The 24,527-nt window shown below is 42.8% G+C and overlaps 1 protein-coding gene across 3 annotated transcripts in view; it reads right to left on the reverse strand.

The window, feature by feature from the left end:
* Cdc42se2 (CDC42 small effector 2) overlaps positions 1–17,778 on the reverse strand; it is a 76,272-nt gene extending 58,494 nt beyond the window's left edge. For 2 of the 3 annotated variants that reach the window (XM_040748666.1, XM_040748668.1), the window contains exon 1: positions 17,634–17,778. The gene's annotated coding sequence lies outside the window, so the exon portion shown is untranslated. Of the gene's footprint in view, positions 1–13,074; positions 13,157–17,633 lie in introns of all 3 variants that reach the window. The other variant, XM_040748667.1, reaches the window with a different exon arrangement.
* Between the last annotated feature and the right edge of the window lie 6,749 nt (positions 17,779–24,527).

Consider the following 24,527-nt stretch of genomic DNA (forward strand, 5'->3'; position numbering starts at 1 on the left):
AAGCAAGTCTGGACTTTTTTCCTTCTCTTCACCATTGAACCCACAGAAACACAGTAGCCACTCCAGGGATGACCAAGCACAAGCCCACTATGGTGAGGCCATGGAGAATCTTTTTTTTTGTTTGTTTGTTTGTTTGTTTTGTTTTTCGAGACAGGGTTTCTCTGTATTGTTTTGGAGGCTATCGGTCCAGCCCAGCCTCGAACTCACAGAGATCCGCCTGCCTCTGCCTCCCAAGTGCTGGGATTAAAGGCGTGCACCACCACCACCCGGCGGCCATGGAGAATCTTGATCCACATCTCCACAGCGTGAGATACACTCTCAACACTACAAATCTCCTCAAAGGTGACCCAGCCTCACCTCCTTCCCCATGCTCTTGATACACTTCCTCAAAGATGACCCCGTCTCACCTCCTTCCCCATGCTCTTGATCCTCCTCTTCGCCATCACACCCAGCCTAGCACTATGCTCCACCACAACTTCACTTGAAGCTGTACCCTGGTCCACTTTAAATTCCTCTTTTCACTAGATCCTGTCTCACTGAATAAAAACAAGGCTTTTATGGTCGTGACATTTGCTTAAGTGAGATGTAACAGAATCTTACTTTTAAAAATAACTTATTTAATTTTATTTTATGTGCATGGCATGAAGTGTCAGATCCCCTGAAACTGAATTGTGATGTTGGTGCTGGGAAATGAAGTTGGACTTCTGGAAGAGCGGTCAGTGAGTGCTCTTAACCACTGAGTTACCTCTTCAGCCCCAGAATCTTACTTTTGTGAGGAAAAAACAAAAAATCACTGACTTTTCTGCAAAGATATTCATCAAAATTACCCCCTTTGAAGTTAGGGTGGAGACTCAAGCTTTTTCCTTTGGTTTGTGTTTTCTGATATTCTTTATGAAACAGGTTACTTTATTTGGTACTGTGCATTAGAGAAAATTTGATTTAAAGGACAGTAAACTAAGTAAATGTAGCTGAACAAAGAAATGCCAGCAACCTCTCAGTCAACCAGGTTCAACTGCTGAACGATAAATTCACTGTGACAGGACAAGAGTCTCTATAACTGGGGGACGGAAGCATAGGAGACTGCCAACACCTGAATGACAGGAAATCATCTACTGATTGGAGTCGTCAGAGAGTAGAAAAGTACTTGTCAGGGAGAGCAAGCATCTAGATATACTGATAGGCAAAACCAACTCAAATCAAAATGCTGAACCAGTGTGTTTGTAAGTAGCAAGAAGGAAGGGGGCAGGGAGCAAGTAGCTGCACACAGCACACTGCCTCAGATGGGCTTCTTTCACTACAGGGAAACAACCTGAATAGACCAATCAAGGCTCAGTCACAAGACCAGCAAACTCTCTGAGGCACTGTAATATCTTCAGCATCTGCACTGAAATAATGGAGCAATTAGGGCTACATGGTATACACCTTTAATCCCAGAACTCGAGAGGCAGAGACAGCCGAATCTCTGTGAGTTAGAGGCCAGCCTGGTCTACAAAGCAGATTCCGGGACAGTCAAGGAGACACAGAGAAACCCTATCTTGAAAAACCAAAAAAGGATTAAAAAAAAAACTTTTAATTAAAATTAAAAAAATAAAATAATAGTCAGGACCACTCCTACCTCCAGAGGAGTGCTGTGGCGTTTGTGTGCATAGATGCATATGTACAAGTAAATTAAAAATGAAAAAAATGCCCAAGTTCATGAATAAGGATCTTAATAATCTAGGGCAGTATTTCACATATAAACTCGAGGAGACCAAAGCTGAATTCTAATAAAGATAGCCCAGTTCATAAAATAAATGGATTTTAAAGCTTAAACCAAACCATCCTAGTGTACCATTCAAAATTACTTGACATGTAAAATATTAAAAATTGTAACAGTGGGCTGGAGAGACGGCTCAGGGGTTAAGAGCACATATTGCTGTAGCAATTAAAGGTTGTTTCCTAGCACCCATGTCAGCAAATCAACACCGCTTGTAACTTCAGGTCCAGGGGTTCTGACATATTCTTCCAGGCTCCAGCAGCAATTGCACTTATGTTCATATGCACACACACATACATACATAATATTAAAATAATAAATATATATTTGGGGTTTTTTGGTTGAGACAGGGTCTCGCTATGTAGCTCTGGTTGTCCTAGAACTCACTATGTAAACCAGGCTGTCCTCAAACTCACAGAGTTCACCTGCTTCTGCCTCTTAAGAGCTGGGATTATAGCTGTGTGCCACTACACCCGGTTCAAAAATAATTTTTTTAATTATGAAAGTCAGCCAGTGTAGTGGTGCATACTTATGATCTCAGCACTTGGGGCTGAGACAGGAGGATGACAGAGGCCAGACTAAGTTAAATAGCAAGACCCTCTCCCAAACATAAGTAACACATACAAATACTTATGTAGGTTTTTTTTGGGGGGGGTGTTTTGGTTTTTTGTTTTTCAAACAGGGTTTCTCTGTATAACAACTCCGGTTGTCCAGGACCTCGTTTTGTAGATCAGACTGGTCTCAAACTCCCAGAGATCCGCCTGCCTCTGACTCACAAGTGCTGGGATTAAAGGCCTGTGTCACCACTGCCCAGCTGGTTGTTTCTTTTAATGTGAAATACAAGCACAAAATCTGACTTTTATGTCTATTATTGCTTAGGAGTTAAGATTATTGGACATGAGCCGGGCGGTGGTGGCACACGCCTTTAATCCCAGCACTCGGGAGGCAGAGGCAGGCAGATCTCTGGGAGTTCGAGGCCGGGCTGGACCGATAGCCTCCAAAACAATAGAGAGAAACCCTGTCTCGTAAAAACCAAAAAAAAAAAAAAAAAAAAAGATTATTGGACATGTACATTTAAACTGTGTCTACATATTTATATAAAAGCACACATAAACTTACCTCACATGGCTATGAAAATCAAGTCCAGATTATGCCCACATACTTCTTCCACAAAACAAATCAATGAAAAGATAAATTATTACATATTAGATAATACAAAAATGTTTAGACTAGCCAACAGAGAATAATTTAATTTGCACATTTATTCATTCAGAAATTTCTAAGTCACCTATTTCAAATTTTTCCTAAAAGATTACTTTAATCAACAGGAAATGACGCATATAGTCTTAATAAGATTTCTTGTCTCAGCAGAACACTGAAAACTGGCACGTAATTAACTTCACTGGCATCCTCCTTTCTCACTAACCTTCAGCTGCAGTTCAAAAATGAATTTCAGAGACTGGGGCTATAACTCAGTAGGGTAACTGCCATGCAAATGTCAGGCCACTGTTTCAACCTCCAGCATTACAAAAAGGAAGCACTCATGCACATCCCAGCATTTTTCATTTAAGAGCATAAATATGTACATCCATACATTAAATACTACTTAAAATAGTCATGTACATTACCATAACTAGTTACATTTAATATACCATGAAAATAGAGGGTTTTAGTGTGACTTTTTATGTGACATATCACCACTCCACCCTCATGTCCCCAGCTCTGCTTTTGAGAGAGGAGTAAACAGGAAGTAGTCTGACAGGACACGTACAGTCATCAACTCAACTTCTGTGCACTGAAATCCCCCCAAAACTCTTGAGAACTGTTTGAGCTTCTGACAAAAAACGGTAGCAATACTGAAAGAAGGGACTGGTGAGGCAGTTCAGTAAAGTCTTCACCATCAACCCCCAGCACTCATAAACTCCATGAAGTAACACACTCCTATAATCCCAGTATGAGGATGGCAGAAACAGATCTCTAGGGTCTTGATGGCCACCCAACCTGGCTGAATCTTTCCATGCCCCAGGTCCCAGTAAGACTCTGTCTCAAAAAGGGGGAGTGGAGAGAAGTTCAAGGAACAACACCTACAAGTTAAACTCTGGGCTACATACACAAACATACAAAAGAATACTGCCAACGTTACATAAGTGACAGTAATTGCTTTTCTTTAACAAAGGTTTTCCAAAAGGTAGAAAAAAAGTTTCTCGTTTTAGCTTATAGCTCTGGTAAAAAAATCAAGGTACAACATAGTCAAAATTGGAGTATGTAAGCCCATTAAGTCATCAACATTCATCCTTTAAGAATTGCATCTTGCCAGGCAGTGGTGATGCATACCCTTGATCCCAGCACTTGGGTGGCAGAGGCAGGCAGATCTCTGAGTTCACGTTCAGCCTGGTCTACAAAGGGAGTTCTAGGACAGCCAGAGCTACACAGAGAAACTCTGTCTCAAAAAACCAAATGAAAGGGGGGATCAAATGTTGTGGAATATTTGTTTACCATGAAGATGTTCTTGCCAATGTGCCTTCTGATTGATTTAATAAAGAGCTAAATGGCCAATAGCTAGGCAGGAAGAGGTTAGGCAGGACTTCCAAGGACACAGATGTTGTGGAATATTAGTTGAAAATGTATTACATTCCTTTATGCTGTGGAATATTTGTTTAATGATACCAAGATATGTTGCATTCTTTTATGTTACATTTAACTCTGAGAAGCTGTGTTACTTTGCCTGCCTGAAACATTTGATTGATCTAATAAAGAGCTGAATGGCCAATAGCTAGGCCGGAGAGAAATAGGCAGGGTTGGCAGGCAGACAGAATACATAGAAGGAAAAGAAAAAGTAAAGATATACAGAAATAGGGAAAGGTAAAAGCCCAAACGTAAAGGGTAGATGGGATAATTTAAGTTTAGAAAAGCTGGGTAGAAATAAGCCAACCTAAGGGTGGGCATTTATATTTAATAATAAGTCTCCATGTGAGTATTTATTGGGAACTGGATAGCAGGCCTCCCAAGAGTAAAGAGTTTAAACAAAAACAAACAAAAGACTCTGGGAAGAAGAAAGGCAGGGTTGCCAGCCAGATGCAGAGGAAGCATGATGAACAGTATGGAAATGAGGTAACGAGCCTCATGGCTCATGGAAGAACATAGATTTAAAAATATGGAAGCTGGGCGGCAGTGATGGCACATAGAGGCAGAGGCAACTGGATCTCTGAGCTCGAGGCCAGCCTGGTCTACAGAGTGAGTTCCAGGTCAGGCTCCAAAGCTACAGAGAAACCCTGTCTGGAAAAACAAAACACAACAAAAAATTGGTTTCAAACTTATTTTTTCCTCTTGCTTCTTGTTTATTTCCACTAATTCTTTATAGGACTATACTTTCAGCTACAGAAACACACATAAACATTTAGCAAAAGTGAGCACCTTCCACGGTCACCCACTGTCCAGATTCTGAGATACATTTCAGAAAACGAAACCAAGTTGTATCCCTAGAGGCACAGACAGCACAACTGTATACTAGGGCCAAGGAATTCAAAGACTACGAGGGGAGTCTGCAAAGAAAAACTAGGACTTGAGCTCAAGACAGTACTAACAACAGAGGGTCTAATGAGCATGGCATTACTCTGGTTTTCATTTTCTGTAACACAGAGCTACCTGTTGTAGTGTGCTTCTGTTCTCTGATAAAACACTGTCCAAAAGCAATTCTCTGGCTCATTTACCAGCTCCTGCTTGAGCTTCTGTCCTGACCTCCCTCAGTGATATACCATGACCTGGAAATACAAGCCAAATAAATCCTTTCTTCCTTCCAAATTACCTCTGGTCCAAATGTTATCATAGCCACACAGAGAAACTAGAACACTACTGAAGACTCTTCAGCACAGAAGTAAAACAATTATACTTTCATTTTAAAAACACGACCTGGTTGCTCTGGTGGAAACGAGACAGAAGAAGCAGCAAGAAAATGGTTGCTCACAGAGTAACAGGTCTTGAAGATGGCAAACTGGGTGCATTTATTTCTGAGTGTCATGTGCCTGTTTCTGCTAGAGATCAAACACTGGGCCTTGCACATCTCAGCAAGCACTGTCACTAAGTTGTATATCCCTAGAGGCCCAGCATTTATTCTTAACATGGCTTTTAAGGTAGCTAAGAAGCTTATGTTTTCACAACACTTAATTTGAATTCAACATGGAGTACCAAGAAGGTCTGCTGACAAAGCTGACATTTAATAATATAAGGAAGACTAGAATGGAAACAATGATTAGGGAAGAAGGGGGAAATGAGTTTAATTAGGATGTTTGTTAAAGAAGCCTATTAAATATCTAGTTGAAAATGTTGAGTAGGCAGATGGATCTACAAGACTGGAGATTAGAAAAAGATTCAGACTAAGATAGAATTCTCGACTTGAAATACATGGTAATTCTCACTAGATAGGATGAGATCACAAGAGACTAAATATAAATACATCAGCGATCTAAACATAGAGCCTGGGAACACTGCCTCCTTTTTCAAAAAAGCTAGGGCAATAAAAAGGAATCAGTAAAAAGAAACTGAAAACATGCAGTATTATCCAATAAGCAAAGGAAAGAAAGACTTCAAAGACGTGATTATCAGTCAAGCCAAATGCTGCTATCTCCACTGAAATCAGCATGGAGAACTTACTGGGGATCTACCACCAAGGAGAGTACTGCTAAAAAAACAAACAAACAAACAAACAAACAAGCAAAAAAAAAAAAACCAACTCAAAAAGGGCAGCAATGGTAGGCTGAACAGGTGAGGAGCCAGAGCCAGAACAGACAAGCAATAACTAACGGATAACAAAGGAACACAACTTGGAGCAGTAACTAAAGAAAGAAATGAGCATGTTGAGGAAGGCTTTCTAGATGATGGGAGATCTTGGCTGGAGAGATGGCTCAGAGGTTAAGAGCACTGACTGCTCTTCCAGAGGTCCTGAGTTCAATTCCCAGCAACCACATGGTGGCTCACAACCATCTCATAATGAGATCTGGTGCCCTCTTCTGGCCAGCAGACATACATGGAGGCAGGATGTTGTATTCATAATAAATAAATAAATCTTAAAAAAAAAAAGATGGGAGATCTTTTTCAGCATTATCTATATATGATTAGAGTGACCAGGTAGAAGCAGGACAAAGATACATGCTGAATGAGGTGAAGACTGTAGCAATTAATATCTTTGACCAAAGAAAGGAACATAACCAAGGGCAAAAGCAGAAAAAGAAGATACAGAAGATATGAGGAGAGATATATGATGGCCAAGAAATGTTTTCTGATCGCTTTCATTCTGAGTATACAAGAAACAAGGTCATCAGCTGGAAATGGGGAAGAAAAGGGGTGCAAGAGATGATGCATGAGGTGTAAACAGTCTTTTAGAAGAAAGAAAGCACTGACCAGAGGAAAACACTAGGATTATGACTGTGAACGCTTGTAAGGCCAGGGGACATGAACTGAGAAGACCCTTGGAATGGTCTAGGTTAAAAAAAAAAAACTGCTATAAAGACTGTGGGTGACAGGGTGGTTGGATGACTACCATGATAGAAGGGTGGAGTGCAGAGAAAAAACAAGAAATAGTGGACAACTTGGGTTCAAACCAGATAAAGAATATTCAAGAGAGGTTATGGAGAAGGGGGCCTTCAGAGCAAAATGAGGCTAGCAGCAATGGAATGTGAGTCCCACACACACAGAAGTACCCTGGAAGTGACATTACTAAACAGAAGGTGGGAAGGGATGACATTGAGACCCAAGGGAAATGCTGAAAGCTGTGCTGTATGAAGTCACTTTAATGTACTATACTTAGTTCTATTAACATGCTACTTAGATAATTTAAAGGCTAACATAAAACTTCTTCAGCAAAGTGAGGCTATACTGAGCACACTGAGTCGGAGAATTAATCCCAGCCACAGTAGAGGGTGATTCCCAGGCATGGAATATCCAAGAATACCACTTACTATATTACTAGGGCCAGATTCATCTAACCACCTACCTAATCAACAAAAATGGCAGATAACAGTTGAACCACTTAACTACTCAAAACCTCTTTTCCACCGATCTCTAAACAGGGGAGGATACCCTTTATTGAGAAAGTGGCAACATTATTAATAAAACAAAAAAGATCACCACCAGGTATAATCATCTTTAGTCATAGCACTCAGGAGGCAGAAGCAAGCAGATAGATTTCTATGAGTCCAAGGTCAGCCTGGTACATATAACAAGTTCCAGGCCAGAAGGGAGGGAGGGAGGGAGGGAGGGAGGGAGGGAGGAAGGAAGGAAGGAAGGAAGGAAGGAAGGAAGGAAGGAAGGAAGGAAGGAAGGAACTAATATAAGACTAGAACTGACTGACAAACACTAGAACATTTCATTATCTAAGTAGCTAGAAAAGCTACACAATCTTCACAAGACCTAAAGATCAATCTGCAAGGAAGACTTGATGGCACAGTGAGAACCCTTCCTTCCACTTAAGCCATTATCAAGTCCCATCACTGAGGAGATCAGCTGCATAGAGACCTGTAGTTCCCCACAATAAGGAAGAAAACAACAACAACAACAAACCACAGTTCTGGACAGAGTCCAGGTTATTCTACTTTCCTACACAAAAAGTCACAACAGAAGACTGACATGCAGCTCAACAGTAAGCTTCTAACAGCCAGGGCACATCCCCAGCACTGGAAAGAAAAATAAAGTCAAAGTAGATGGAAAACTTGATAAACCAGATAGAACAAAAATCATTTTTGTGCTTTGATACAATACACTTTTAAAAATTCTACCATGAGTCGGGCGGTGGTGGCGCACACCTTTAATCCCAGCACTCGGGAGGCAGAGGCAGGCGGATCTCTGTGAGTTCAAGGCCAGGCTGGACTGACAGCCTCCAAAACAATTCAGAGAAACCCTGTCTCATAAAAAAAAAAAAAATTCTACCATGAAGATGTCATAAGAAATTGTAGCATGAATTTCTAGATCAGTAAACAAAATTGATCAGGAGTCATGTAATCCCTGTTTTTTAAAAAAAATCAGATTTAATGTGAATTCATATAGCATTTTCTAGGAAAATGAGTTGGTTTTACCATAATCCATTTTAACTACATACATTTATAAGTAGTATAGTTTCAGGCAAAAATTACTTATTACTAAAATTGGACATTTCAGTTTGTATGGGATAACAAACCAGTTTCAGCTAACTTCTGCCAAGAGGATGAGAAACTCAAGACCATCCTCAACTACATAAGTAGCTGTAAGCCTGCCTGAGCTCCATTGAAACCTGTCTCCAAAAATAAATGAATAAATCAATCTAGGAGAAATCAAGGGGCTGGAGAGATGGCTCAGAGGTTAAGAGCACTGACTGCTCTTCCAGAAAACCTAGCTAGCTTCAATTCCCAGCACCCACATGACAGCTTACAACTTCTGTAACTCCAGTTCCAGGGGATCTGACACCTTCACACCCTTACAAAAAATGAACTACTGCCCCCAACAAATACACAACTCCAACTCCTGAAAGCCTTGAAAATAGTTGTATAACTGTTTAAAAGGGATTAATGGAACAAGAAGGGTTAAACTGAAGTGGGTGGAGGGTGGAAGGGCAGGGGAAGATGGAGATAAATAACCTTCTCAAAAAGCCTATTACTGCAGAAGCTTCCTAACACACACACAGAGAGAGAGAGAGAGAGAGAGAGAGAGAGAGAGAGAGAGAGAGAGAGAGAGAGAGAGAGAGAGAGAATGAGAATGTCCCCCTATACAGGTTAACAATGCCCAAACTAGAAACCACAAGCTAAGAACTCAATGCCAGGAATGAACTCTTTTGGAGGTGTTAGGGTCCCATAAGCCCCTAGACACTACACTACATTACCTTACTGATGCTACTGGTTACCCTCGAGAACTTCATGTTAAGACCCTATTGCTAATGATGTTATGTACTTGAGTCACAAAAAAATGGCGATATTAAGCTGGTATTAACCTGGAAGCTTCATCACTACTAGCTAGCCTTCATAATTCCAGAAGATACTATGAATGCTACTGGAGAAGAGAAGTAATCAGTCTCACCAGCTGTGAACCTTACACAGCAGATCTGGCAAAGACACGTCCTCTGGCACAAAAGTGGCATAAACGTTATAGGAGTAAATAACCACTTTCTAACTGGATATAAATCCTGGTCCATAAGATGAAATCTATACCTGGCACCATGTTGGGTAAAGAACCTGTGGCTGCTCATAGACTTCAGGGGAGAACCCACATCTGTGGTGACATTTATGATTTATTAAAGCTTGACTGAGGGTTCAGAATGCAAAATTACCTACAAGCCATAGAGGTCAGGCAATGGTGATACACACCTTTAATCCCAGCAGCCATACTAGCAAACCATAAACCAGGCAGTGGTGGCACACTTTAATCCCAGGACTCAGGAGACAGGCAGATGGATGTCTCCAAGTTCAAGGCCACCCTGACCTACACAAGAGTGAAGAGTAACAGAGTTCACACCTTTGATCTTGGGATCACACACCTTTAATTCCAGCACTAGGGAGGTGGAGACAGTGATATGGCTTGAGGGAGAAAGGAATATAAGGCAGGAGGAGACAGAAATTCAGAACTTTTGCCTCTAAGGATTCATGGAGACAGGATTGCAATTTCAGCTTGATAGAGGTGAGATCTACTGGCTTGGCTGCTTTGCTTGAAGCTTGAACCCCAATATCTCTTTGGATTTTTATTTTTCCTGTTACATACCATTCTTACTCTGCTAAATGCACAAAGTATTAAACTGACTCCTGACATATTGTTATTTCTATACATTAATTCATCTCTCAACTCTCATCAGTAAAGCTTCTATTTGCAGTAGATGTTGATTAACACAGAGACCCACAAGTAACCAAGAGCCTACAGAGTGTTCAGCCCTAAATGGAAGAGCTGTACTACACACCCTCTTCTCCCAAGGCTTGGGGATCATTTCAAAGGAGAGATGACAGAGACTACAAGTCTGAGGTGTTAAGTGAGCACAAGGAAACAGTGTCTGCCAGACATAGGCAGGCGGCTGCACACATGAACTCACAGTAGTTATCATAGCATACATTAACCCAGTGCAAGCTCAAGCTAGTCCAAAATCCCAGCCGGAGAAGGCAGGCAAACGTGAAGTCACATCCCTAGCAGAGGTACTACTGGCAACTGATAGCTTCTGAGAGAGGGGAATCAATTTTCCCTAAGTGCTGTCACTGGATGTCATACACCCATGAATATATGGGCAACCCAAATTAAACTTGATGGGTGGGGAGGGGAAAAAAAAGCACAGAGTTGGGTTAGTTGGGAAGGGGAGTGGGCATGGGAGTTGAGGTAAGGAGTGAATATGGTCAAAATTCTCAAAGAACCGAATATTAAAAAAGGAGAGAAAGAGAGAGAGAGAGAGCACAGAGACAGACAGAGACAGAAAGGAGGAAGGAGAAGGAGAAGAAGAAAGACCTCTCCACCAACATTTCAATATTTCAAATATTCTAACAGTTATAAATAATATCATCCTGGGCTTGACTTAGCCTCAAATAAAAACTCAAAGTTAGTATATACTTTGAAAACATACAGTATTTTTTTAAATACCAAAAATTATGAGTTCTGTTTTTTGGAGACACGGTTTTCTCTGTGGTTTTGGAACTAGTTCTTGTAGACCAGGCTGGTCTGGAACTCACAGAGATCTGCCTGCCTCTGCCTCTGAGTGCTGGGATTAAAGGTGTGCATCAACAACACCCGGCAAGTTCTTTATTTTTTTGTTTTTAACTACATCCAAATGCTGATAAGTCTAGAGTATTTATTTAAAAAAATTTATTAAAAAAATTTATTAAAAAAAAAAGGCGGTGGTGGCGCACGCCTTTAATCCCAGCACTCGGGAGGCAGAGGCAGGCGGATCTCTGTGATTTCGAGGCCGGGCTGGACTGATAACCTCCAAAACAATACAGAGAAACCCTGTCTCGTAAAAAAAAAAAAAAAAAAAAAACGTGTATATACAAACATTTCTGCCAATTTAAATTTTCACTGAGGTAAAATACGTAACATCTTATCCATTTTCAGTACACTGGGAGTAAGCAATCACATTGTGAACTTTTCATCTACAGAACAGAAATTCTCTACTCATCAAGTAACTCTCCATCAGCCACATCTATATTTAATTGTTTTAGACTTACTTGTTTTTATTTTTACATTTATGAGCATTTTCCCTGCGTGTATGTCTGTGTACCATGTGTGTGCTGTGCCTTCAGAGACCAGGAGAGGCAAGTCTGATCCCCTGGAACTAGAGTAATAGGCAGTTGGTAGCTGCTGGGTGGGTGCTGGGAATCAAACCAGGGTCCTCTGGATGAGCAGCCAGTGCTGCTGAACTACCTTCCAGCACCAGACACAGCTATATTTAATAACTACTTTCTGCCAAGGAATTCTACCTCCTGCTTATGCACTACCTTCTCCACTTAACCCTTTCCTCCCTCAACCCTCTGCTCACAAATATGCACACACATGCATACAAGTACTCAGACACATTCAGAAAGAACAGGTCATCCTCTGACCTCATGACCCTCACCTTCTGTTTCTGAACACTGCTCACATTTACAGAAGAAATGCAAATAGCGTAAGTCACAAAGACACCGCACGCACGCACGCCACAGTCATCTACCAACCCAGGTGACAGTCCACCTGGAACTCTCAGATAGGAAGGAGCCTCAGGCTCAAAAGCATCTAGAAGACATATGTTGAGTAACAATCACTCAGTTCGGATCTCTGCAGGGTTATTAAATAACCAAAAGAGAGTCCTCCTTCCACTGGCCACGGGGAACTAGCATAGGCCCCACTCTTGTGGATCCTCAAGCTGGCCAAGGGTGAGCAGCCACCCTTGTGAAGGAAGAATGTCATATCAGACAGCATCACCACCCCCTCAATGTTCTTTATACTGGCTCTGCAATCATTTACCTTAAAGTTTCTTGTAAATACTGGGCAGTCATGGTATGTTATCAAATAACTTCCTACAAGAAACAAACCTTCTAAAACTATCACAACTTTCTACCACTAAAATTTGAGGGGTTACTTTTTTTACTGGTCCTAAGAACAACTACAATAAAAAAGCAAACAGCCAGTAAGCCTAAAATCAGAAAGTTTTGTTTTCAGGTACTCATGACTTCCTTTGTTATGCCTAAGAATAGCCATAAAAAAGCTAACAGCCAAAATCTAAACTTGGACAGTCCTATTTGAATGTTCACACCATCTACACAAGGATAAAATATTTCAGGCACTGGTAAGTCACAAGAGCTGACTAAATTCAAAAGCTAACTGTAAAAACGGTGGTGAATCCTCATTACCTTGTAATGATGGAGATGGACTTTGCAGAACATTAATTTGAACTTCTGAAGGAGTCAAACATCATTCAATGATGGAGACATTCTGTAAAATATATCATTAGGTGATTTCCTCACCATATGACTATGATAGAGTATACTTTATGAAAACCCAGACACTACGGCATTCTACAGACCGAAACTATGTGGTGTATATCCTCATAGAACTCTTGCTACAAGAAAAGTAACATTTAAAGAACTGTCAAAGCTGGAGAGATGGCTCAGCAGTTAAGAGCAAATACTACTTTTACAGAGGAACCAACTTTGGTTCCTAGCCCCCACATCTGGCGGCTCACAACTACCTTTAACTCCAGGGGATTCCATTCCCTCCTCTGGCCTCTGCAGGCACTTACTTTCACTGATGTGCACATACTCAGACCCAGACACATAAATACACATAATTAAAAATAAAAACAAAGCCAGGTGGTGGTGGCACACGCCCTTAGCCCCAGCATTAGGAGGCAGAGGCAAGGGGATCTCTGAAATAGAAGCCAGCCTTGTCTACAGAGCAAGTTTCCAGGACAGTCAGAGCTACACAGAGAAACCCTGCTTCAAAAAAATGTTTTAAGAAAATTTAAGAAAAATAAAAACAGAAATCTTTATTTTTATTTTTATTTTTTTAAAGAAACTAAGGGCTGGGAGATGGCTCAGCTGTTTAGAACACCAGATGCTCTTATGGATAATCTGGATTCAATTTGAAGCATTCACATGGTGACTTGGCTCACAACCATCCATAACTCCAGTTCCAGGGAATCTGACACCTCCTCTGACCTCCATGGGCACCAGACACAAATATAGTATATATACATACATGCAGGCAAAACATTCTTACACCTAAAATAAAATCTATAAAGAATTTTTAAAAGAGAAAGAGAGGGGCTGAAGAGATAGCTTAGCATGTAAGAGCACACTGGCTGCTCTTCCAGAGGTCCTGAGTTAAATTCCCAGCAACTACATGTTGGCTCACAAACATCTATAATGGGATTTGATGCATCTAGAATATAGGGATATATGCAAATAAAGCCTTCATATTCTTAAAATACATGAACAAATTTTTTAGATCTTCATTTAAAAAGAGAGAGAACTATCAAGATTCTCTACCAATAACATGTTTGGGGTTATTTATATTATTCCTAGAAGAAAAAAAAAACCTCTGAAAATTGGGATCTCTACCTATCTAAAATCAAAACATTCTAATCAAACGTATGCTTCCCTTATTATTGCTAGGAACAGCCATAAAAAGTCAATGCTTTTGACCAGAAAGTCAACGTGGCACATAATTTCACTGTTTTTAAACCACACAAAAATATAAAAATAAAATGAAATCAAGTTAGTGGTGCAAACTGAGGTGGAACACATGAGGCTCTGGGTTGACCTCACCCAACAGCAACAAAAGACAACAAACTTTATGTTCGTAGTAAATGCAACGATGCTCTCCACCTCTTTCTTCCTGAGGCAACTGGGCAGTGCACCACCACCCCCTCCTTTAAACAGATCTGAGGGATCAAAGCCAGGCTTCATGTATGCTAGGAAAATGCTCTACCAACTGGACTACACATCTTAAGTCTTCACCATTTGGGTTGTTTTTTGGAGAGGGATGTATTGTTTTGTTGGTTGGGTTTGTTTTGAAATAGGGTCTCATGTAGCTTAGCCTGGACTGGGACTTGTTAAGCAGCCAAGGATAACCTTTAACTTCTGATCCTCCTGCCTCTACCTCCACCTCCTCAGGGCTAGGATTATAGTAATGTACTCCAATTTATGTAGTGCTGGGGCTCAAGGTCTCATGCATCTCATGCATGTTAAACACATTAGCAACTAAGCTACATCCTCGGCCCACATCCTTTGTTAGTCTTCCTCTCCCCTCCCCCTCGCTGTTCTGTGGCTCTGGCTGGCCTGGAACTAGATATGCAAACCAGGCCGGCCTTAAACTTACAGTGATCCACCTGCCTCTTGCCTCCTAAATGCTATGCTTAAAGGTGCACACCACAATGCCTAGCCTCTACCCTCCATTTTAATAAGCAATTTTATCATAGTTGTCATTCTAGCAGGAAAGCTCAAACAGCATCATGCATATTATTAGCAATAATCCTCTTGTCAGCACTACCTAGTCAGTAGTATTTTTTTAAGGCAAACAAGGAGCCAAAACAAAATTGCTGAAGAGGTTCTTCATTTAAGACATTTCTTTCTATCTACCCATCAACCCCTTCTTTTGTTGTACTGAAGATGGAACCCAGAATCTGGTACATGTATGCATCCCCAGCTCTGTTAAAAATGAAATAAAATAAAATGGCTAAAACAGCCAAAACAAAAAAAGAAAGCTACTAACTTATCTTCAAGGGCTTTTCTTTGTTATTGTTGTTGCGTATTGTTCAAGCTGGCCTCAAGTTTGCTAAATAGGCCAAAGAAGACCTTGAACTCATGATCCTTCCTCGTCCAGCCTCACAGGTGCTGGCATTAAGGGTCAAACTATCACACCAGTTTGTGGTGCTGGTGATTGAGCGGCTTCATAACCAACCAACACTCCCTGCCCATCTCTGGGATTTTTTTTTTAATTACTGTTTTGTAATTGTGTCTATATGTCACCTATATTCAAGTGCTCCATGAAGACCAGAAGAGGGCGTCATATCCTCTGGAGATGATGTTACTGACAGTTTGTGAGCCATCAGGTGTGGGTATTGGGAATTTAACTCCAATCCTCTAGAACAGCAAGGGCTGGTTTAACCTCTAAGCAGGAATTTTTTTTCTTTTTCTTTTGTAGCTCAGGCTGGCCTGGAACTCACAGAGATCTGCCTGCCTCTGCCTCCCGAGTGCTGGGATTAAAGGTGTGCGCCACTACTGCCACCACCACCCAGGTTGTTTTTGGGGGTTTTCTTGTTTGTTTGTTTTTTAGTATAGAAAACATTATTACAAAGATTCTTACTGAAACACATCTGAAATCACACTGTCAATAAAAGCATTGCATCAAAATCTAGTTCAGGAGAGAATAGAAACACCATCTTGTTGAAACCATTCTTTCCTGTCACTTTAAAATCTACACGGATTTTATTAAGCTGACAAATGAAACTATAACCCAACAATCTTAGTCTTAAAGAGTTACTCATTAACTTTTAAACAGACTGCTATGAATTAACACTTCCGGAAGTTCACCAGCCATCTTTCCTAAATAAAGTGAGTTTGAGGAAGTCCTCATTTGCTACTTGGACACCACAGAATGAACTTCGTGCTCAAGCTTAAGAGAGAAATAATTTGGGACTTTGTCCCTTCCACAGACAGCATCCAACATGGGTCTCTCTGCACTGAATAGGTGTTTAGTGAGTTTGTTGAATAAATGGTGACGTTTAACCACCAGGGAAACAGTAGGTCCCCTCCCCTAAAGTTCAGAGCTCTCTCTGACAGATTCTCAAGACCATGCCACAGTCCCTCAAAAGCACATACACTTCTCTACTCCTACAAAATAGAAAGGTAGGCCTCAAAATACACCCCAAACACCTTTATAGTCTCCAGTATTTTCAAAGAGGATGACAAATAGGGCCTGTTAGGAAATAGAAAACTGAAAAGCAACTTCTCTCAAAAGTTCACATCTCACGTGTACTGTCTACAAAGCTGGCAATGACTGTGAAAAAGTTACCAATAGTTTACATGGAGCAGGGGACACCAACAGTCCTTCATCAGAATCAAGAGAGTATGTTCCTAGTGGTACTAGAAGGATCAGCTCTGTCTGGTGTTTCCAGATTCATTCATTGCACCAGTGTTTTACTGAGCGCGTATTACATGCTCGGTCCTTTAATAACGCATTTACAGTTTTCCTTTTTTCTTTGTGGCGGGCGGGGCTGCTGAGGATTGAACCACTTCGGGCCTCTGGCGTGCTAGGCAAGTTCTCTACCACTGAGCTCCACTCCCGGCCCCAGAACGCTTCAATTCTGAGCTCTGCACATCACCACCAAACTCGCCCACGAAAGGTTATCAGCAGCAATCACTGCTCCTGAAGCGGAATTCCCGGGGTTACGCGAAATGAGCCGGCCAGGGGCTGCTTCTCAGCTCGGAACGCGACGTCAGCGAGCCGCTACCTACCACACCCGTTAGTAATGCTCACCACCGCGGCTGCGAGCTCCCGGTGCAACAACCTGTAAGAGTCCCGGGAGTCACTGCGAGGCGGCGGCCCGGCTTCCTCTCCCGGGGTCCCGGACAGAAGTCGGGGTCCGGGAGCCCGGTCGCTCCGCGCCGGTTCAGACTAGCGGGGCTGCGGGCTGGGGGAGGGGTCCGCAGCGCCTCCCCCGTCGGGAGGGTACAGGCTACGGGGGAAGCCGGCCTCACAGAGAATGAAGAGCACCACACGCCGGTCCTCGCGTGAGGACCTCGCCCAAACCTGAAAAATGGAGCCGCCACAGCCTCAGCCTCAACCCGCAGCCCCAATCCGCAGCGCGGCGAGGCCCGGGCCGCGCTCGCCCTCAGCTTTCCGGACGGCGGCTCTGCACTTGGCGCCTCGGGCCGCGGGGCCACCGTAAGGCCCTCTCTACACTCACCGTCGCCTTTGTCTCGGCCGTCAGCTCTGGCCGCGCGGCTCTGAGCGCCGGCTCTACCGCTCCTAGGGTCTCCACACACCCGCAGCTGCACTCCCTGCTTCGGGCTCCGCCCTCCCGCCCAGGCTCGCGCGCGCAGAGGCGGAGCCACAGGCGGTGTCTACGGCTGCGCGACCACGCCTCCCCCGCAAGGGCACGCCCTGTTCCTCCAGTAGGCGGGCTGGCCGCCGCGAGGCCCCGCCCAGTGGGGGGGGGGAGCGGTAAGACCCCGGAGACTACAGGCGCGCGCAAAGTGACCCCGCTGGGTGGGCGGTAGGGAAGGTGGAGGCCACAGCCCCTTCTCTTCCGGCAAAAGGACGCTCCAGGGCAAGCGAGGGCTCTGCGGGGTAGAGCAGGCCAGCACCAGTATCTCTCAGCTGGAGGCAGTTGAGAACTATTTACCTCAAACCCTCGGTCACATTGCTTTTAAGGAATCAGAATCACCGGCCACTGACCGGCATAGAACTAAAAACATCTACCTGGCATTTGAAATGTGTGAAAAGTGTCCAGTGCATCTCTGTGACTTCTTGTGGGGTGGGTTTTTTGTTTTGTTGTTGTTTGAGACAGGGTCCTTTGCAGCCCCAAATGGCGTTAGAGTCACTATGTAGCAAGACTGGCCTGGATCTCATGATCCCCCTACATCTACCTCCCAAATGCTGAGATTACAAGTGTGTGTCACAGGCCTAAGGTCTTTTGGGGGTAGAATCCTGGCTGGCCTGGAATTCACAGAAGTCCTCCTGCCTCATCCTCCTCATTCTGTTTTATGACTATGTTAGCTGTACTCTTTATGTACCCAGAACCAAGAAACGAATGAACGTCTTTCTCTTGAAATCTAGCCGCACATACTCAAAAATGGAGCTAGCTGCCCATCGCGATTGATAGACATTTTCTAGCAGTTCAATCCCAAAACTGGAGTACTCCTTGGTTCCTCTCATTCTCATTTTGACAGCCACTCTATCAATAAAAGTAGTTGGTGTGCTTCTACACTCAAACCAAAATCAGACAACTTTTCACTTACATGGCTTCTGTCATCTGTGGCCCCAGACATAGTCAGTAGCCTTCTTTAGTGTCCCGTCCTTCCCCCCCCACCCCCGTCCCCGTGTCGCCCCCCCCCATCAGCCCAGTTTGTTGTCAAAACAGCAGGGAGACTATCCTCCCTCATGGAGAGTCAGCTCATGTCTCATCTGATCAAAATCCACCAGAGTTCCAGTTACTGCAGAAGATAAGATCTTTGCAATGGCTAACAAAGTCCCTAGGATTTTTTTTTCCCCTGTAAGTCTCAGAATTCATCTCCAACCACTCACTGCTACTTGAATATTCCAGACTGCCACTCAGGGACTAGGACATTCTTTAATGTCGACCTTCACCCCTCAACTCCACTCAGATATTCTGTAACAATGACACTTAGCCTAAATCCACTACCTTAAGTTGCTACAGGCCCAATCCTTCCCATCTTGCTCCTGTTCTTTTCTCCCCAGAATAAGCTTCACAATTTATTCCATATTTTTGTTCTTGTGTGGCTATTTTCCCCAGTAGAAGCTGGATACTTGCGTTGGCTGGTTTTGATTTCTGCAGTGCTATAGGCAGAACCTAGGAGCTTTGTTCTTGCTTGGTGGATGCTACGCTGAGCAGACCTTTAAGACTGGGGATAGCTGTTCTAATCATCTGACCAACTGACACATCCCAAGTGCCTAGAGAAAATAAAAAAACAAAAACAGCAAATTTTATTTTCAGTTTCTCCTTGATTCCACTTTCTGTCAACCAACCATTAGACCTTTATTATAATTTATTTATTTATATTTTATGTGCATTGGTGTTTTGTCTACATGTATGTCTGTGTGAGGGTGTCAGATCTTGGAGTTACAGACAGTTGAGAGCTGCCATATGGGTGCTAGGAATTGAACCTGGGTCCTCTGAAAGATCAGTCAGTGCCCTTAACCACTGAGCTATCTCTCCAGCCCCCAGCCATTAGATCTTAGCCTACATCATACCATAAGCATTTGGACTTTCTAGTTCTTTTGTGTACAGTAACCATTTCTTGATATTTGATGCATTTTTAGTCAGTGACATCCATGTATTCTATTTCACTGAGTAAGAATAATGTGATAAAGAAATTTTGATATAATACTTAAAGGCAAAAAAAAAAACCCCAAAACTTCCCAAGTATCATACATGTGCTTACATTTGTAAACAATATTTTTACCACTTATCCATAAAAGGTAACATTCTTTATGGGAATGGTTGCAGATTATTTCATACTTTATAAAAGTGTGAGGCTGGGTGATGGTGGTGTTGCATTAATCCCAGCACTAGGAAGGCATCTCTGTGATTCAAGTCCAGCCTGGCCTACTGAGTGAGTTCCAGGATAGCCAGGGCTACACAGAGAAACCCTGTCTTGAAAAAACAAGAGTAAATAAAAAAGTAAATAATAAAAGTGTGTGACTGAACAGCATCTAGTTTTAGTTGCTAGGGCCATTCACTCCCCCTTTTATTATGGGTACAATTCTGATTACTTAGATGGGTATCATTTTTGTTACTGTTGTTGTAGTTATTGTTATGGCTTCTTGAGACAGGATCTCATTATCCGTAGACTTAACTAGACTGATACTCACTCTGTAGACTAGGGTGACCTTGAATTTGTGGCAATCCCCCTGCCTCTGCTTCTCGCATGGTGAGATTGCATGTGTGTGCCTAACTAGATGACACTATGGTTTAAGAGTATATATACAGGATGGTTTACTCAATATTAATAGTAGTCTCTACATATTTAATATAGCCCTCATGATATAAAACAAAGCTTTGAATTCTACCTTATGATTCAGATGTTTTTAAATAAAGTTAAGTTTTAAGCCAGGCATGGTGACACACATCTTCAAAACCAACAGATCTATGTGAGATCAAGACCAACCAGGTCTACATAGTGAGTTCCAGAATAGCCAGGGCTACCTAGTGAGACTCTGTTGGAGAGGGATGTTAAATTTTGTTCTTCTCCACAAAAAACATTGACAATGGATTTTATCATGTCAAAGAACAATCTGTAATTACCAAAAACTAAATTTTCTAGAGTCAGAGACAGGATGTGTCTTCACTGTTTTTTAAGATTGTTCCTAAGCACAATCTTGCTCCCAAAGAAGGGCAAGGCCAGAAAACTGACACCCCCATTCTTCACTCACACAGTAGCCCATCTCTGAAGATACTGGTAAGTAGCACGGTTGTTAGCGCAGAAGGAGCTGTCTTGTACACCTCCTGATCCATAAAGTGAAAACACCAAGGACAGCAGGAAGCCACATGCTGGTCTAACCAGCTCCTAATCTCTTCTGAGCCCACACAGCTGCCACATTGCCCTGATTCTGCAGTCTTACTAAACTGAATAAATCTTCTTTTTGAAGATCTCAAAGCTGGGGCTGGGGAGCTGACTCCGTGGGGAAAAGGACTTGCTGTACAAGCATAACAACTGAGTTCCATCCCCAGCCCTCATGGAAAAAGCCTGGAATCCCAGCACTAGAAGGCAGAGACAGAGAGAATCCCTGACTAGCCCAGTCAGCAAGTCCCAGGTTCAGTGAGAGGCCCTGTCTCTAAAAGTCAAATGGAGAATGATAAAAGATATGTAATGTGAATCTCTGGCCTCTGCATATGCACACAAACACTGAACATGTATACACATACATACACAACTCAAAGCAAATGAATTTTCCGACAAGTGTGCTATTTATATTTTTTAAACTGCTTTCCAAAACTTGATAGCAGCTCTATTTCCACATTTAGAAAGGAGATGGTGTATGGAATCAGAATCTGGAGTTCAATCCAGACCCTGGTGCATAATTAGCAATGTGGCTCAGATCAAAGCTCTTTCCAAACCTACGTTTCTATTTAATAGGACTAATAATGACTAACCTGAGAACTGTTGTGGGAAATCATTGAGAGAACTCATAGGCTCAAGCCAAGCACCAGCAAGAAAACATTAACTATTATCACTACCCAAGCATCTAATTAAGCTCCTGGCCCCGGTTCATAACAATACTGAGAAAAAGATTCATAAAAGGCACTGTGTGCAACTGTTTGAGCCCTAAAGATAGCAGAACCAATAAAATGAATTTTGCTGTGCATGTGCAGTTCTGGGAATTGAACTTGGGACCTCTCACATGTTAGGCAAGGGCTCTAACACTGAGCAAAAGAATGATTTCAAAGAGATGGGAAAAACTCAGAAAACACATGGAACCCGATAAAGACAGAAAAAAATGACCATGTTGGAAGGCAGTCTTTGCCCAAAGCACTGTGATGGGAACTCATGGCAAGCTTTGCTTCACACTTGCTTGGACCCTTACTGCACATCAGACCACAAGTAGTCATTGAATGCCCACTGTGTGCAAGGTAGGGTACCAAGTGCTGGGGAAAGCTGGATAGAAACCCTGGCCTTTTTCCTCCATGAAATGTCACGTGGCAGCATCACATAACTGGACACCATAGCCTTACAGAGATAGCAACTGTCTGTACAGGTAGCAAAGTTTTCTCAGGACAGGAATTTGGGGTGCAAAAGAGGCAGTCACCACTTCAGATAGAAGAGGTAGCTTCTATACTATGGAGAAAACACATGGGGTGCTGTGGGAGATGATATTACAGAGCACACTTCCTGAGCAGCAAGATTAGAGAAGGGTGGGTTAGGGTCCATAGAGCCTAAGTAGCTTCAATACTATGTGTAGCCTGCAACCTAAATGCCTTGTAGCACCTGGGAAAAAAAGTTTGGAGTTGGGTTTTTGTTGGTTGTCATTGAAGGTTTTTTTGTTTGTTTTATTTTTTTGAGACAGGGTCTTACCATGTATCCCCAGCTGGCCTTGAGTTCACTATGTAGACACACAAGACTAACCTGGAACTTACAGAGATCCACCTGCCTCTGTCTTTCAATTCTGGGATTAAAGGTCTACGCCACCATACCCAGCAAAAAAAATGGGAACTGTAATTTAAAATACCTTGGGAGCAGACAGCCAGAAAAGAGGAGGGAGAGGCTTTATGCTGGGTCAGACTAGAGCTTACCAGCAACTAGAAACACTTTTATTTCATTTTTTTTAAAGCAGGATTCGGGAATTGAACCTAGGGTATACTGCTTGTGAGGCAAGTACCCTTCTACTGAGCTACAGCCCTCTTCCTTCCTTCCTTCCTTCCTTCCTTCCTTCCTTCCTTCCTTCCTTCCTTCCTATTAACACCTATATATTCAAGATGTACAGATTTTTCCCAATGGATAGCAATGTTTTCTTTATACATTTGTTAGAGTTAAATATGAGGAGCTGGGTGTGGTGGCATATGCCTTTAATCCCAGCACTTGGGAGACAAAGGCAGGTGGATCTCGGTGAGTTCAACCCCTGATTGATCTACTCAGCAGTTCTCAACCTGCAGATCTCGACCCTTGGCTGTGGGGGGGGCACACATATCAGATATCAGATATTGCTACAGTTATGAAGTAGCAATGAAATGTTTTTATAGTTGGAGGTCACCACAAGATGAAGTACCGTGTGATGAAGGTTGAGAATCGCTGTTTTATGTAGTGAGTTCTTGACCAGCCATAATTACATAGAGAGAGCCTGTCTCAGAAAAAAAAAAGTTAAATGGGAGCACCAGCTCTCCCATAAAAGTGTAGCTCTCACTTCTCTTCAAGGATCTTCCTGTGAGAGCTGGCTCAATGGTTAAGGGCATTTGCTTTTCTTGTAGAGGACCAGAGTTCGATGCTCACAATCATCTGTAATTCCAGTTCCGGGGTATCTGTCACCTTTTTCTGACCTCAGTGAGTGCCAGGAACACCCATGGTGCGCATATATGCACACAGGCAAAACACGCATACGCATAAAATAATAAAATAATTTTTAGAAATTAAAAAAATAGTCCTTTTTCAACAGAGGCTATTACAGAGATCTACAACAGGCAAAAATGTATATAATCAGTGACTGTGGGGTGCCCAGTCCCAACTGATATATTTATATTGCAATCCCAAGGGAACTAAAGGAAGCTGAAATAGGATGAGAGTTTAAACACAGGAGAGATAAGTCCAAAAGTGAAGTCCGAGAGGCGTTAAGACTGTACTGGCCATTACACTCAGCACTGGGCTGCAGTCTAGGGAGAGATGCTCCTGCCCACACCCGGAGAAGGCTCACAGAAGCCGGCAGAACTCACGCCAGTGTTGTCAGGCAGTGGTGGCCAGTGAGAAGTGAGGGGCAGTGGGATTTCCATCTCCAAATAGCAGGGTTCCAGCGTGAGGGCAAAGGGCACTTAGTGATACTCAAGTACTTAGAGACTGGTGTCCTGTAAGGCAAGACAGAAATGTTGTCACTTCCTCCTAGCACAGAGATCTGTATTTCTGGGAAGGAAGATGGCACACCAAACCCTTTCTCTCCCATTGGCACTCTCCACCCAGCAAGGGCCATTGCCTCACAGACACTCAGCTCTTGCTTGCTTTGTCTGCCCCAAGAGCCAGGTTGCATACCCGGGAGGATTCTGGTGCCTTGCTCCCAGCTGACTCCACTCTGGTCATTACTCACCCCATTGGACAACCAGGACACCGGTGGGTTATACCGCCCTGTATCCCCAGCATCCTGTGTCTCAGTCCTAAGGACCTATGAAAGAGGGGATGTCATTCCCATACGTGTTGTCATGGTTACCACAAAAAGGAGCTTATTTGAATGGGTCTGTTTTAATGACAGGAGCTCTTAAAAGTAGAGGGCTTTCTCTGGCTAGTGATAGAAAGAGACGCTGGAGAGATTTAGGCTTGCTGGTTACGCGGGGGTGGGGCACTGAGCACAAAATGCAAATCGCTTAAGAGTAGAGACTGGCTGTTGTTGACTGACAGCTAGTAAGGTAACAGGGACCTAA

The sequence above is a fragment of the Mesocricetus auratus genome, unplaced genomic scaffold (genome assembly GCF_017639785.1).
Source record: "Mesocricetus auratus isolate SY011 unplaced genomic scaffold, BCM_Maur_2.0 Super-Scaffold_100007, whole genome shotgun sequence".
NCBI classification, from domain to species: Eukaryota; Metazoa; Chordata; class Mammalia; order Rodentia; family Cricetidae; genus Mesocricetus; species Mesocricetus auratus.